The following is a 16,572-nucleotide window of genomic DNA, read 5'->3' on the forward strand; positions in this document are numbered from 1 at the left end:
ACAGCTGTGAAGAAATTTGAAGAGAATGAAAGTGTTAATGGTATTGTTAAGCATTATCGAAATGCACGCTCTCAGTTGAAAATAATGCTGCTACAAATGCAAGTGTTGATGATAATCCTAATGCATGGATTTTCCGGTGTTTAGAAAAATTTTAAAAATAATCAAAAATTATACTAAATTCATTTCCTTACCCTCTCGTGTTTGAAGGTAATATCTCAAAAACCTGAGGTGATAAAATGATTTTGAAGTTAAAGTCTACTGAAATTTGTTGAGGATTTCGGACATAGAAATCGATTCGTCCAAAATATATTCCATGTGGATTTTCTCTTTGAATTTAAAATTAAGTTGGATTCATTTTTTTAGCTTAGTTATTATTCTTGTTTTAGAAATTGGTCGATACGGTCGAATGATTTTGGATATATTTGGTCAAATTTATCGTGGAGTTACGCAAACAAATGCGGAACCTTGGATTCCTTACTTAGGCCCTGAGACCTGTTAAGTCCGTTGGGAACACCTTAAGGACATAGGGCTTCAAGGTGTTCCCAACTACGTCCACGCACCATCGTGTACGGTTTCCATAAATGTGTTTCAGCCAATTTACCTTTTCGAAGCGTATGACGAATCTATTGCCACTTACACCTTTGTATTATATAGTCAAAAGGTTCCTGACCTGTCCTTCTATGAAGGACCTCATTTGATATACGGTTTGGCCAGAAAATCCTTAAGATGTTACGAAGACATCTATTCACGAAGTTTTCCAGCTTTTTGCAATGGATGAAGTAACCTTCCCAGTACTGCACCCATAAAGAAGCACAGCTTCGACATTTGTGTGAAACAGTCGTAGCTTTGTTCTTAAGCTGATAGAGTTATTCCTCCAAATTTTCGACAACGTTTTTAACCCCGTTTTTACTTTGACGATGCGGCAGATGACGTCTTGTTCGGTTTCGCCTTCGATTGAGACGATACTTCCAAGGTATTAAAAGCTCTCCACTTTTTCCACTGGTTGTTGCGAGGAAATATGTATTTGAGAAGACGGTCGGGTTCTGAGGCTGATCATTCTTGTTTTGCTGGAATTAATTTTTAGCCCCGAGACTTATACTTCTCTCTCCACACTTGTTATCATTTAATGGAAACCCATGATCCTTTGAGAGAGTAAGCAAACATCGTCTGCGTAATCAAAGTTCTTACTCCCTGTTAACGTTATCAAAGGCCTTCTCGAAGTCGATGAACAGCAGGTTTAGTGTTGATCGATATTCAACGCTCTGTTCATCGCGGACTCCTCCTTGTTCGGCATAGAGTGTGGCCTCAAGGTTGTGTTCCAGTATGACTTTTGCAACTAGTTTGGCAACGGTAGGTAGAACGCAAATTCCTCTTCAGTTTCCGCACTTTGTAAGATCTCCTTTTTTTGGAAGCTTGACTATCATTCTCTTCTTCCACTCATTGGGGAAGCTTCTTTTATTTACGGATGAAGCAGTTTGCTTGATGACATTACCGCTGCTTGTAAAGCTCTGTGGGAATTCCATCAAGTCCTACCGCTTTATTGTTCCTAAGTACTTTAATTGCGGCAACGATCTCATCTTTACTGGGATATGCAGTGCGGATGCGGGGATTAGTTTGTTCAGGTGCTTCATAACACGTCGGCTGAATGTTGTTTGCAAACACTCGGTTTAAATCCAAGGAAAAGTGTTCTTTCCACCTTCTGGCACGCTCATCTACCGAACTATCACAATACCGTCTACTTCTTTTACCAGGTGATGCTTTGAGCACCGGTCAACTCTTTGGTTGTTCTGTAAATAATACTGCTGTCTCACCTGTTTGCAGCATCTTCTGCTTCTTTCGCCAATGTGTTGATGAAGTTACGTTTGTCAAGACGCACACTGCGATGGACCTCTCTCTTTTTCATGTGGTACGAGGACTCCAGCTCATTTCTTTCTTCTTCTTCCCCTTGTGCAGCAGTTATTCAAACCCTTAAATGTCTTAACAGTTTGCGTTCGTTGATCCATGCCCAAGATCCGACTATTCTGTCAGCACCTGAAATAAAAACATTTTTCACAGCATTCCAAGGGTGTTCGATGTCGTCATGTACTGTGCTGTTGATTGTTCTCATTTCGTGAGACAGGTAGTCCCTGAAATGTTGCCGGGTAGTGGGATCCTTTAGTCTGGCGATATTGAATATGGGGCTCGTGTTATTTCTTTAGATCTACAAACTGTAGCTGTACGCCATCTTAGGGTAGCTAGTATTAAGAGGTCGCCACGGGAAAGTCCCATGTCGGCGTCTCTTCTGTTTCTGAGATGCGTTAAAATAATAACCCGACCCAGTTATTGTCATTTTACTACTCGAAATGTGCGAAAAAGTGGTCAAAAATTACTTCCCGAGGTTTAGATTTGAATGATATTGTTTTTCACACACTTAATGGAAAAGTTTTAACATTTATGTAAAATGTTATTAAGCTCTACTTTCATCTATCATAAATATCTAGTCCATGCAACAAACAAAGAAATTTGGTTCGTTAGTGAATGTATTCGTTGTTTATAGTTTGTGTATTTTGACATTGACAGTTCTCACATTAAATTAAGGGTGTATTCACATCAGTGAAAGCTTAAAGTTGTCAAATCTTAATTTTGAAAATCCTTTATATATATGGTAAGTATTTGACCTAGTTAAAATCACGTATGGAAAACATAATATTCATTTATATAAATTATGCATCTCTGTATATATACTTAAAATTTAGAAAGAGAATAGATACGATACATAAATTATTTTTAATTTTATTGTTCCGTTAAAATCCATACAAATAAGCATCACACGAACGGAAGCTAAAATGACATTTTTAACAAGTCATTTCCTTTGTCCACAAAGAAAACGATTGCTAATCGATGAATTTATTTTACCCAAACTCTGCATTTGATTTACATTTTTTTAAATTATGCCTCAATTAACATAACACATTAAGAAAATTTTATAAAAATAAAACACGATACGAATTGAATTAACCTCTCTCTTCCCCATTCCCAGACCAGACCAGTGATGATAATAGTGAATATTTAAAAGTAACGTTTAAAAAAACATTTCAATAAATAATCCATAACAACAAAAAAAAACAAAATTGTTATTAATAATTTGATTATTTATAATACAGGAAAATTACAATTTATTTATTATCTTTGTTTAATGGAAATGAATATTTATAAATATTTATAAATCGACTTTCCATAAATAATTTATAAATAACTTTATATAGATAGATTGAATGTTTTATTTTTTTTGTATTATATTATAATTTAATTAAATTGGTAAAATTTCACAAAAGTGTCATAATATAAATTGTTTATAGGGGATTAAATCTGATGTTGGACAAAACGGATAGATTTGTTTTATAAATATTCATTCATAATCATAATATGGATGCATAAAATATAATTTACTTAAATTACGAATTTCTTATTAGCATTATAAATGTATGTTGTTAAGATTTTTTATTTTGTGCGTGATGCATTTGATTTAAATTAGAGTCGATTTATTTATTTGGCGGTAAAATTAAATCAAAAGACGTCTATCCCCGTTTTTATCACCGTCACCATCATTTTACATTTCTTTAACAACATTTCAGATCATAATTCATAATCGTATGGATTTCAATTGGTAGAATTAGGGATTCCCGACAAGGGGATTTTTTGAAGTGTTTGCCAACCCTTAATACTGTCAAGGTTCGTGTAGATAATCGAGTACTTGAATGTAATACCTACCTCTAGATAAACAAGGGTTCATTCCTTTGTTACAAATATTTTAAGAAGCCATTAAAATTACCAGTCAAGTATTTGATGTTTGAATAAAGAGAAACCTTAACCCAATTTTTGTATTTTTCAGTTACTTTGGCGCCATCAGTATCAGCAGGAGAAGTTCTGCATTTATTATTCCGATTTTTTTTTTGAATTCACTCAAGTTTGCATTCTTTTAGAATGAAAGTCCTGCTAGCTAATGCTAATAGCTGTTCAATATTTTAGACATATATAAATAATAGATCTCAAAGAAAAAAATTATTTGGAAAAGAAAAATAGTTCAGAATTTTGAATAATTTCAGTTATTATTTAAATTAGTTAAGGTAACGGGCTGACCATCTAATGCGGTGGATTTTATTGGAACTATCGACTTCAAATATTTTTTTTTTAACACACAGAAAGGACTTTCTTAAAACAAAAATGAATAGATGGTTTTTTTACTGATGATCCAAATATTAAATTAATATTTATACATTGGGACTTATAACGAATCAAATTCAAAAAACATTCAGCAATTTTTATAAATCAATAAAACCTTAAAAAAAGAGTATTTGTTAATTCGAAAGTTTTGCGAACAATAAATTATATAAAATTTAATATATTAAAGAACTACTTTTTTATTAAAATTTTAGAAATATTTAGAAAAATTGAATGAACTATTTTTGATTCGAATATTTTGACAACAATAAAAGATATTGACTTTAATCAACTTTGTCATTTTTGTCAAAAAATGCAAATTTTCAAACCAAAAATAGTAAACAAGTAAAGTGGTAAACATTTCGATTTTCGAATCGGATACCTCGGGAATAATTAAGGTATTGAATTCAAAAGTATTTGATCCTATATACACAATGTTTCTGTTAACATAATTTAATAATTTGTTAACCTCCAATATGTGGCGTTTGTTCTATCTAGGTACTTGTTATTATTCTTCTTTGTAAAATTGTTAAATTTTTCATTAATATTATTATTTCGACTTTTTGATTTCATTAAATAAACATGTTATAGTTTTAGTTTGTTCAATAGTTATTCATTTTCTTTTCAATATACAATAATTTGGCGACGAGATAAAAAAATAGATTGCAAGCAATTGAATAAAATTTTAAAAGCTTTTCAGGATCAAAAGAATGTGATAACTGACATTGTTGCACAATTGCAAATACCTTCAAGTCATTTAAGTCAAGTTTTGAAAATTATTGCAGCATGAAAAATGTTGCAGACGAAGCCAAAAAAGCACTGCATTCTAGGTCCTTAAAAACCTGTAAGGAACCTAAATCTTAAGGACCTAATCGAAAACTTCAAAAAGATGCTAATTCCAAAGAAGAATGTGGTGGTTTCTCAACATTATTTTCTTAATGTTTTTCAAAAGGACAATCAAAATTTTTTTTTTTTTTTTTTTTTTTTTTTATATCCGATGGAAATCTTCAAAAGACACTCGGTAAGAATCGGTACCGAGTAGTGTGGGACTCTTACCGCACTAAAACCACCGGTGAATCAGGACCAATCTATGAAAGATCGACAAATGATTTTTATTTCTTAATTTTTAAAATCGCATTGGGGGAAGTTTAATGTTATAACACTTTCCCGTAGCTTTTAGCCCATCAGCTCATGAGGCTTGGTTCTTCTTAATCTCCGAACATTGTCTCGTACATTTAATACGGTCTCCATTTCAGAGTTAGTATGACTTTGCAGCCGCTTATTGTGTGATACAGCGTGTTTCTTAACCACTTCTGTAACCATTTCAATTTGAAGGTCACGATGTAGATCGCTATTTCTTATATACCAAGGGGCATTTATTATTCCACGAAGGACCTTGCTTTGGAATTTTTGGATGGGTTCAGCATTTGTTTTCTTTGTACAGCCCCATAGTTGGATGCCATATGTCCAAACGGGTTTCAATACTTGCTTATATAACATTAGTTTGTTCTGGATAGATAGGTCAGAGTTCTTTCCTATTAACCAGTACATTTTTCTGTACTTCAAGTTTAGTTCTTCTCTTTTCTTTTTGATGTGTTCTTTCCATTTAAGCTTTGCATCCAAATTCATTCCAAGGTATTTGGCGGTATTGGAGTAAGGTACTTCTGTACTGTTTATAAAAATTGGAACATTGTTTATGTTTTTGTTTGTAAAGTTTATATGCGTCGATTTTGTTTCGTTTAATTTGATACGCCATTTGTGCGTCCAATCACTAACTTTATCGACTGCATTTTGCAATTTTTGTGTAGCCTTCGTAACGGATTTATCTGGCACCAATATTGCAGTATCATCAGCAAAGGTGGCCATGATAGCGTTGATGTCCACTGGAATATCCCTTGTATATAACAGATACAGGGTTGGTCCTAGGACACTTCCTTGTGGTACACCGGCTTCAATTTTCTTAAGTTCCGAGTAATTTTGGTCGTACCGTACTCTAAAGAGTCGGTTCGTAATGTAGGATTTCAGTATTTCGTAGTACTGCCTGGGGAAGTCCCTATGCAGTTTGTACTCAAGTCCCAAGTGCCAAACCTTGTCAAAAGCTTGAGCAACATCTAAGAATACAGACGAGCATACTTGTTTTTCTTCAAGTGCCTTTTCCACAACATCCGTAATTCGATGCACTTGGTCTATCGTGGAATGTTTATTTCTAAATCCAAACTGATGGCTCGGAATTAGTCTTCTTTCTTCAATTATTTTGTTAAGCCTTTTAAGTAGCAGTTTTTCAAAAACTTTTCAAAGGTATGCCTTTCAACACTTTTATCTAAAAATAAAAATTCCAGCGAACTTTCTACGAATGCCTTTAATGTCCAAGATTTGCCGACGATTCAGCTTAGCATTATGGACTCTACAAGTTAGAATTAATTGAAGACGAAATAGTGGATTCATTCGAAATCAACAATTGCGACAAATACCTCATTGATGTGACTCTCAACGATAAGGCTCAAAAATTCGAAGTAGATTCAGGTGCAAAATACTCACTTCTAGCCGAAAATGATTTAAACCTACCTTTGACCAAATCCCAAGTTGCTTTTCGATCATACATACTCAGGAAATATTATAAAACCATTAGAAAAGCTTTCGCTTAATGTTGCTTACGGAGGAAAAGAGATGTTTGGTGAGTTACAAATTGTTCCAGATGGTCATGATGCTCTTCTAGGAAGACAATGGATTAGAGGTCTAGGTATTGAACTCAAGGCAATTGATTCAAATATGTTAAACCCGTCAACCGTGTTTCAAATTCAACTAAACATCCCAATCGATTACATTCTCAAACCATTTTCTACAATATTTGAAGAAAAAGTCGGTTGTGTTCCAGATTTTTAAGTTTCTCTTCAACTCAAAGGTGATGACAAACCAGAAAGATGGTTTTCTTTTAAATATACAATACCATAGGAAGTTATTGCAATCGGCCCAATTTGTCAAATTAAAAATTTTGACATTTCTCGACGTTTAAGTCCCTACACTCCTACAGCTTAAATGTAAGATTTAAAGACAGATGTCTGGACGTTCCTCTCTACTTCCGTACGTTCAGGGAGCTTTTTTCGTAGTCCATATCTCAAGAACCAAACAATTTTGTTATACAGATAATAATGCAGCAAAATCCAGAAAAGACTCAAAAAGATTGAGTTAAATTTTGGGAAAGATCGAATTGACAATTTTCTTACAAAAAATAGAACCCTTAGAACCATTACTAAGACTTGCTAAAATTGATTTTCCAGTCAAATATCTTTTTAAGCATGTAAGATCCTTTCTTCAAAATAATTTCATGTTTTAAAAAATATTTTTTTTCACATTCAGAAAAATAAAAATGCAGTTTTTTTTTGTAGAAATTAAAATCTACACAAAATTCTACACACAATTGGCAAAAATTGATATTCGATTCTTGATATCTTGTGAATAAATGAAGGTGTTGACTCCAAAATGATGTAGTTTTGTGTTAAATTTGGTTATTATCGTAAGATAATGGCCTTAGAAATATCCAATATGTCTTTGTTTGTATAAGAAATAGAAGCTTTCAAAAATGCTTTTAAAATTGGTAAAGTTTTTGAAATCAAACTTGTATTATTATATGCAAAATATTTGTTGGTAATTTTAAGTTATCTTTTTCGAAAAAATTCAAGTGGCAACTTTTTTAACAAAACACGAAAATCTACAAAAATAATTAACAAAAATGAAGAGAAACGGTTTCGAGTTTTAAGCAAGACAAATCGACAGACAGGATGGAAAGTTATCAGTATGGGTCGCATCCCAGCCTTTTTGTAATTTTTTCTTAGAAAAATTTGTATTTTTAATAAGGAAGAGTAACTTCCAAAACATGCTATTTTCTAAAAATTGGTAAATATCTTGAAATCAATAATGTGCAAAATATTGTCGTTAACTTTTATTTAATTTTTTTAGAAACATCCAATAGACAACTTTTTTTTACTTAGAACCAAACCTTAAAAACATTTTAAAAGTGGTATTAAACGGTTTTGGATTCAAGTATCTTGAGAACAAACAAAGATATTGATTAGAAATTTTTGTTGTCATACAAAAAATATTGTTATTAATATTTTATCCAACTTTTAGAAATATCGACACACGTGCACGAAAAGGCAGTATCCATTGTGGGTCGCATTACAGCTCCTTTTTTTAATAAAATTATTTGAAACTTTGAAAACTTAAACTGTGTAAATTAAACAGTGCGTTTTTTTTAAAGAAATCCCTAGCCTGAGAAAAATTCTTCACAAAGAATTTCAAAGAAAATTTTAAAGGTCCAATTGACACAATCAGAGGCATATACAATACTTTTCTTCTTTAAAGCTTCGCAGTTAGGGCCCTAGAGATAGTTTAAAATAAAGAATGATTTTGGATGACAGATCATCTTTCCTGATATCGCAATTTTTATCTCGGCGGCTTCTTTAACAAACAACTATCTAGGGCTCGGACAACCAGAAAATTACTGTCTCAAAACCGATGTTTCCGTAAAGAGGGACAATATGGAGTAGATGTATTATTAGAACATTTGTCTTCAAAAATTAGGCTGGACACAATGTGTGGTTGAAGGATAGGCCATGTTAACCCATTTTTTGTTGTTGCTGATATTGAACATTAATTTCGACGACCTTTTATGGTTAATTCCACACAGCCCATGTTACATTCAATCTTTTGCCCATCATATTTCCAAATTGTGTTATCGGCCGTCTTCGCGATGTTAATTGGCCATTTACACAAATCCAAAAATTTATTTCCGTTGTAACTTTTAAAAATTATTCTTTTTACAACAAAAAAAAATAAGCATATTAAATCTTGCCATAAAAATAAAAATACTATAGCCATAAAATGACTAAGCCAACCAATAAGCAATTTGATTTTAATTACAAAACTCTTTTCACACACTTCGACTGTGGTTGTTAATAATCTTCGAATTTACACCTACGCCGCGTGTCGCGGTCGCTGGCTGGCTGCGATAGCTATGGTTTGTTAAAAATTATGATCTGTTTTTGGTAAGCTGGCCATTGGCCAGTTTATAATCATCGCATTAATTGACTTATTAACATATTTCTTTGACTGGAGGTTGTTTTTTTTTGGGGTTTTTATTGCGTTTAAGTGGGAGTTAAAAAAAAAAGATATTTTATAGGCAAATGTGTGTAAAAAGATAAACTAAAGCTGCTTTATCCATTGTTAAAATAGTCAACAATTTAAAGATTAAGCGGTTTTATTATTAATTTTCGTCATTATTTCTGTTGGAATGGGGAATATAGTTGGCGCCTTCGTTTTTATTAACTTTGTCATAAAAATGTTCACAATGATGTTATTATTTTAGATTTGATATGGGTATTAGAATAAAAAATAATTGAAATAAAGTTTTTAAACAAATAAGACATTAAAAATATTATAGCTACTATGTAGCGACTAAAAAATCAATAAAAATAGGATTTAGCTAAATTGTATGCGTTTTTTAAGTGACAACATTTTAAGATAGAATTTAAAATCAACACTAAGAAACCTTGCCAGAAAAAATGATTTTCAAATTTACCTGCCAGTTCTTAAGCTTTTACACAAGTTTTTAAATAGTTGATGAAACTAGAGTTAGTAATTCGAGACATACACAAAATTAATAAAGACAAGTTTAGGTATAAGATGCATATCAAAGGACCAAACAAACTTCGAGAAGACAATTTGAAAGAATCTTATTTGATAGTTAGCGAGTTAACTCACAGTCGATAACTTATCTCCTATATTCAACTATAACACTGAACTGCAAGACTAGTCCTAAATGTGTTTCAAAGGTTAAGTAAAAAGACATCATCAAATTATAAATCATATATAGAAAAAGAGATACAATTTTCGTTCAAGAATGATCATGATCCATATAGACTACAAAACGTGGGGCTACAGCCACCATAAAATACAGATATTAATAGGTTTCCAATAAAAACTGTCCCCCGCACTCCAAAGACGATGATCGTTGAGTTTTTAAGATTGAACATCAAAAAAAGGAACAAACGAAATTAAATTTAAATACATTGTTTAAAATTTCAATGAGCTTGTTTTCCAGAAATTTATGAGTGACATTAAAATGAAGCCAAGAAGCTTTGAAAAATTTGAACCTGTTTGTTTTTTTTTTAACTTTCTGATTTTACAAAGAAGAGATAATCCTTAAAATGTGTAAAATATCTCACAACCATAATGTTTTGATATTGAATTGAAATTTATGATACAATTTCTGTCAGAAGTAAGAACAGGTAGCCAAAAATGGGATCTCACGAGAGTTTTAAGAATGAAATTTATATCACTACAGTACGATAAACAGCCATAGATAATGGTTTTAAGTTTAGTCTTCAAGTTCAACTTCAAGTTGATCTGTCATGTCATTTTTGTAACATCGATATTTATTTTTTAGTTATGTATAAATCCTTTATTGTATTTATGGTGAGAATGGATGTTGTTATACTCTTTCAAGCAAAAACTACCAAACGGATTTCAATGAAACCATTGATATATCTTATACACCACAAAAACAAATATCCGGGAATTTAGTTATAATTTAAAAAGTGGCAATACTTTTTCATTTGTTATCATCTGTCTAAGAAGGGGGATCTTCCTTTTAGTAAGAGTTCAAAGTTGAAGTATATAGCACGTTTGATTTGAGCTTTATGCGTATTTTTTGCACTTTTTTAGTGGTGTAATGAAAATGTGTGACGTACATTACAAACAGCGTGTTGTGATTCAATTTTTAGTGAAATCTGGCGAAAAGCCCTCGGAAATCTTGTGTTTGAATGGGCGAAGCGGTTCAAGGAAGGGCGTGAATCTGTGGAAGACGATCCACGTGAACGATCAACATTCGCGTCGGTACGAGAGGTGATCGTTTGCGCATGTTGATCACGTCTGACCGTCGCCATCGTGCATTGTCTTACGAGTTAAACATCAACAAAGAAACGGTTCGGAAGATGTTTCACGAGAATTTGAACATGCGAAAGATCTGCGCAAGGATGGTCCCTAAGGTTCTCACCCATTCTCATTCGTTGTGCACGTGTTTTTGGCAAAAAAAGGCATCCCAACCCTATAGCCCCGATATTGCTCCCTGCGACTTTTTTCTATTCCCTAAGATGAAGTCGCACGTCAAGGAAACTCATGATGGCGGCGGCGTACAGAAGTCCAAGAAGCTCTAACCGTGGTGCTAAACGGGCTAACTGGAGGAATAACAAGGGTGTTTCCAACATGGGAAAAACGTTGGAATCGTTGTGTAGAGTTAACGGGAGATAATTGTGAAGGTCGATAGTAAAATTTTTAATTAAATTTCATTTCCTTGTTTTATATTGACAAATTCCCCGAACTTAATTCCCACGCCTTGTATGTACTATAATATACACAAGTATCGTGCAAATTGTCAAGATACTTGACTCGAAATCATTTTTATCAGTTTTTTTTTTTTTTTAAATTTGTCAATTGGGATTTTCAATAATATTTGAATATTTTTTAATAATTTAAAATTTTTTGTAACAAACAAAATATACAAAATATTATTATTACCATTTGTTTCTTTACAAACATTCAAATCATATACAAAAATAATGGTATTCGGTAGAAGAACTTCTTGGTCGGCTTTTAGAAGACTTACACCAGATAGGAACGAGCAGAATAATTAATACTCTTAGCAACTTGAAATTCTTGAAGGAAGGATTAATGCCTTAGCTGTTTTGTGGGATTTTAATAATTCATCAATTTTCTAGCATTCTAAAATTTATCTGTAGGTATATCGCCTCGGGAATTTGAACGGACTAGGTAAGGTTAGGTTAAAGTGGCTGTCCATGATGGAACCGGACACCCTTAGGCCAGTTTAATGGCCCGTTGTGATACCACTTGAATCTTGAGGCTTCCTTCTAAGCGCAATGGAACCAGTTTAAGTCCCTTACGAAACGTGAGAGGCTGATTATGCTAATATGATTAAGATCGTTTAGATCGTTAAAGAAGAATTCTCCTAGGTAATTCTGGCGTTTTTGAGCTAGAGCAGGGCATGTACAATGAAGGTGAAGAACTGTGTGCTCTTTTTCGTCTATACAGCTTCTGCAAAAGTCATTTCAGAATACCCCTAGCCACGTGGCGTGCTTTACAGTGTCCGGTATTGAAACCTATTAACGAGCTTATATGCAATCTGCTTAGAGAGAGCAAGCATATTTGAACGTTTTAAATCCAGTGTTGGGCAGATGTTTGTTGTGACTTGACACGTGGTGATGTTGTTCCACCTGGTGCCTGCCCTCCTCACAGCGTCTTGCATTAGCATCAGTTTACAAGTAGCGATTGGTATGCCAGCATTTTGAAAACGTGGTAGGATAGGCTGCATTGCACCGTTCCTGGCGAGTTCATCTGCCTTACAGTTACCTGGAATGTCTCTATGGCCCAGCACCCAGCAAAGGTGAATATTAAACTTTTGTCCAATTTCCATTAGAGATGATCGACAGTTATGGACTGTTATAGATTTTGTACAGACAGAGTCCAGAAATTTGATAACGGCCTGACTATCTTAAGAAGATACGGATATCAGATGTTTATATCACGTTTTTTATCGACAAAAGTTCCGCCTGGAACACGCTACAATGATGGGGAAGGCGCAATGAGAAACTTAATTTCAGTCGTTCAAGGTACACACCTCCACCAACCCATTCTTTTGTTTTAAAGCCATCTTTATAAAAATGGAATGCTCTATCCTCCTAGAAAGATCTGGAAGGAATAGAAATCTGGAAGCATCTGTTGAATTGGAGTTGGAGGATGGTGTAGTCTGTGTGCTTTAGAATTGATTCTAAATACTTAAGAATTACGGAGTGGCCAATGTTGTTGTTAGTCTACTGCTACGAAGCTTTGAGACGAATAGCAAAGCTTGCAGCTATTTGTTTGCTACATATATCAAGAGGTGTTAGGTAGAGTAAGATCAGGTTAGGCAACCTGAACGTTAGGCAGTCCAACATACTGCCACATCGGATATTAAAATCGGTCTAATTACCGATTTGTATAGCCAATGCGTGATTCTGGGTTGTAAGGCCCAGCTTTGTTGACTCTTTCCTGTACATTCTGTACATTTAATTGGATTCCTTTAATATAGAAGGGTTGACAAATAGAATTTTGTATCTCCTCGAAAATAAGACTAAATCGGTTTTTGTGTTAACACAATTCAATGGAATTTAAAATGATACTCACTCACTTCATTGGAGGACCAAAATACATTTCGATAGTCAAACCATTCATAAGGGTTTTCTAAAGGTCATGTATTTGAAGCTTTTCTCAACAGACACAGTACGACACTTAAATCCCCAAACTTCGATTTGTCATTTCCATCTCAAGTCATACTCAAACTTGTGCTAAATGCCACCATTAAAATATCAGCTGCAGTAACTTATCCTAAAATTCCAATGGATTCATTTATTCGTATACCTCGACAATTTGTAATTTGCAATTTTTAAAGGCACCAATTAGAAGTTTTCAACATGGGTCGCACCCTAGTCTTTTTTTCCTTATAGGTATAATAAACAAAAAAAAAGGAATACAACCGGTATTTCCCAACGTGGGGCCCACTTCCCACAGGCAGCAATTTGATTTTATAGCGGGGTAATTGAAAATTATGCTGCATAAGACATCTCTCCGAAAAATCTATGGTTCTTATACCTTCGAAAATATATTTTTGAACTCACCCATGATCTGTAATTCATCAATTTTGTCAACTGTTACCAACTTAACTTCAATCAATGACACTTTTCGTCAAAGTTGAATCAGTTGTTTTCTGTCACTTTGATTTATCAGCCTGGTTATTCCCATCAAGGTTTTTATTTTAATCATATATTATTTTATTTCTTTTCCTCGATCCATATATCATATTGAAATGAGTGGTTCAAGCAAGAAAAAAATTCGACAGTATTCGGAGGAATTTTTAAAATTTGGTTTCATATCTATACTGTTCATGATGAACGTTCCCCTTTTATATAAGGAATTTTGAAAAAAGAAGAACTGTAAAGTCCCTATTTACTACTCAACATGAAAATATCAATCGTACTTATGAGGCAGGTTACCAAATTTCTTTACTCATCGCTAAATCTGGAACAAGTCATACCATAGGATAGAATTTAATCAAAAAAACAATATCAACATTTCTTAAGACAGAAAGATGACAAAGACGTTCAAAATACCACTAAGAAACAATATTGTTTGCAGAAGAATAGCCGAAATGATTGAGGACATTGCAACTCGTTGGAAAACTAAAAACAAGAAATTTCTCGTTGCAAATGGATGAATCCACTTTAAGACAGAGTGAGCCCATACTTTAAACTTATGTAAGATATATTGACAAATGTGATTTTCATGAAGAAATGCTGTTCTGCAAATCTTTAGAAAACTCCACTACTGCCAAAGATATATCTAGTAGGCTTGAAGATAACTTAGAATTCAACCCCTGTAAAATATATCATCCTGCGCTGCTGATGGTGCTCCTAATATGATGGACTAATTAAAAAGAAAAATGGTTGCTTAAAATTGATGAAATATGAGAACCAAAAAATGCTTCTTGTCCATTGTGTTATTCACAGGGAAAACTTGGCATCCAAAAACATTTCGCCTGTTCTGAATGAAGTTCTTAATTCTGTTATAAAGTGTAGCAATTCTGTTAAAGCTAGTGCCAAATGTGAACGTCTTTTTAAGTTTTTTTTGTGAAGAACAAAAAGAGGATTATGTAAGACTTATATCATTGAATAATTGTAATTATTCAATGCTTATATACACTGAAGTAAGATGGCTCTCGAAAGGGAACAGCTTTAAAAGGTTTATGGAACTTTTTGATACTCTTAGTGACTTTTTAAACGACAAACCAGAACAGAATCTGATGACGATTGATGCTAAAGCATTCGTGAGTTATTTAGCTGATATCTTATAGACAAATTAAATACATTAAATAAGCAACTTCAAGAAAAAAAAATAAATCTCTCGTTAAAGCAAACCCGAAGATATTTGGGTTCGTTACCTTTATTAAATTCTATCAGACATATATTTACAACAAACATTTTTAAAATTTTCCTTGGCTCCAAAAATGTGAAGTCACCGATACCGCTAAAAATGTAATTGTCGATCATCTAAAAAATGTATCGGCTGATTTAAAAGAAAGATTTTTTGATTTGAAAGAAATTGATTTTACAACTTGAATGATGCAACCAATTTTAGTGAATCTTTCTGATATTTTAAATGTACAATATCAAAAAGAACTCGCTCAAATACAGAGTGATGAGTCAATTAAATATTTATTCGACATAAAAGGAGCCTTGGCATGGCTTTCTAAAGGAACCGAAATCAAATACCCCAATAAAACCAAATATGCAAGAGAACTGTTATTACCTTTTCTATCTTCACATTGAACAGAATATGTACGGATTTACTGACATAAATGACTTGCTGATAAAAAAAAAAGAAACCATCTTGATGTAACAAAACGAAGAGACTTGAGACTGAAACTGTCTAAACTTAAACCTGACATAAAATCCATTTTTAGGAAGCATCAAGCGCAAGGATCTCATACTTAATTTAAACAATACATTACTATTAAATTACTTTTACTACTTGAATTTCAGTTACAAACTTACTGTGTTTACTTATTTTCTTTGGATTTCTTTATTCAACATTTCAGATGTTTGTATGTTCAAAATTGTTGAGATCTACATCTATAATGTAAGGCGAACATAAAAGGTTCCGGTGGGGCATAGCAGAAAAGGTTGGGAAACAATGCTTTAACCTGAGTTTGGCTTTGATGCCAAAAATACAAATGTACAAACGCATGCGTATGGTTTAATTCTTATCCTCTAGTACCTACGCACTTACGCAAAACATTATTCTTCATTAAAATTCACAATCCTAACACATATCTTGGTTGATTCTTTACGTTGCAGATAAACCAGTATATTTACAATCTTTCTTGATAAATACGTTTAGAAGTGACACCTTGAGTTGTCATCTGTCATTTTTCGATAGATCCTTTTCTTTAAAACCTTTATTCTCATAAACTATATATAGATAAATCTATAGGCACATACTCAGACAAACATATATGTATAAAAGTTTTGACCCTACTGTCCATCAGGGTCCAAGTAGTGTCCACCCAAGCTTAGCGCCTTATATCTCTTTCATGTCATATCACATCACATCAATGGAATGAAGAAAATCCATTAAATACAATCTCTAGATTCCCATCGACCGCGACATCATTCCAACTAGCAGGTACCTGCTTATGCTTATACTCAGCTAATATAGATATACCTTAACCAACCTACTCTTAGCAATCGAAAAAGCCACAAGCAA

General features: G+C 33.2%; 1 protein-coding gene across 2 annotated transcripts in view; it reads right to left on the reverse strand.

Annotated features, from left to right (window-relative positions):
* The window catches only part of LOC129948413 (LIM/homeobox protein Awh), a 76,914-nt gene that overhangs the window by 13,070 nt on the left and 47,272 nt on the right, over window positions 1-16,572 (reverse strand). The gene's annotated exons all lie outside the window — the stretch shown is intronic.

The sequence above is a fragment of the Eupeodes corollae genome, chromosome 2 (genome assembly GCF_945859685.1).
Source record: "Eupeodes corollae chromosome 2, idEupCoro1.1, whole genome shotgun sequence".
Lineage (NCBI taxonomy): Eukaryota > Metazoa > Arthropoda > Insecta > Diptera > Syrphidae > Eupeodes > Eupeodes corollae.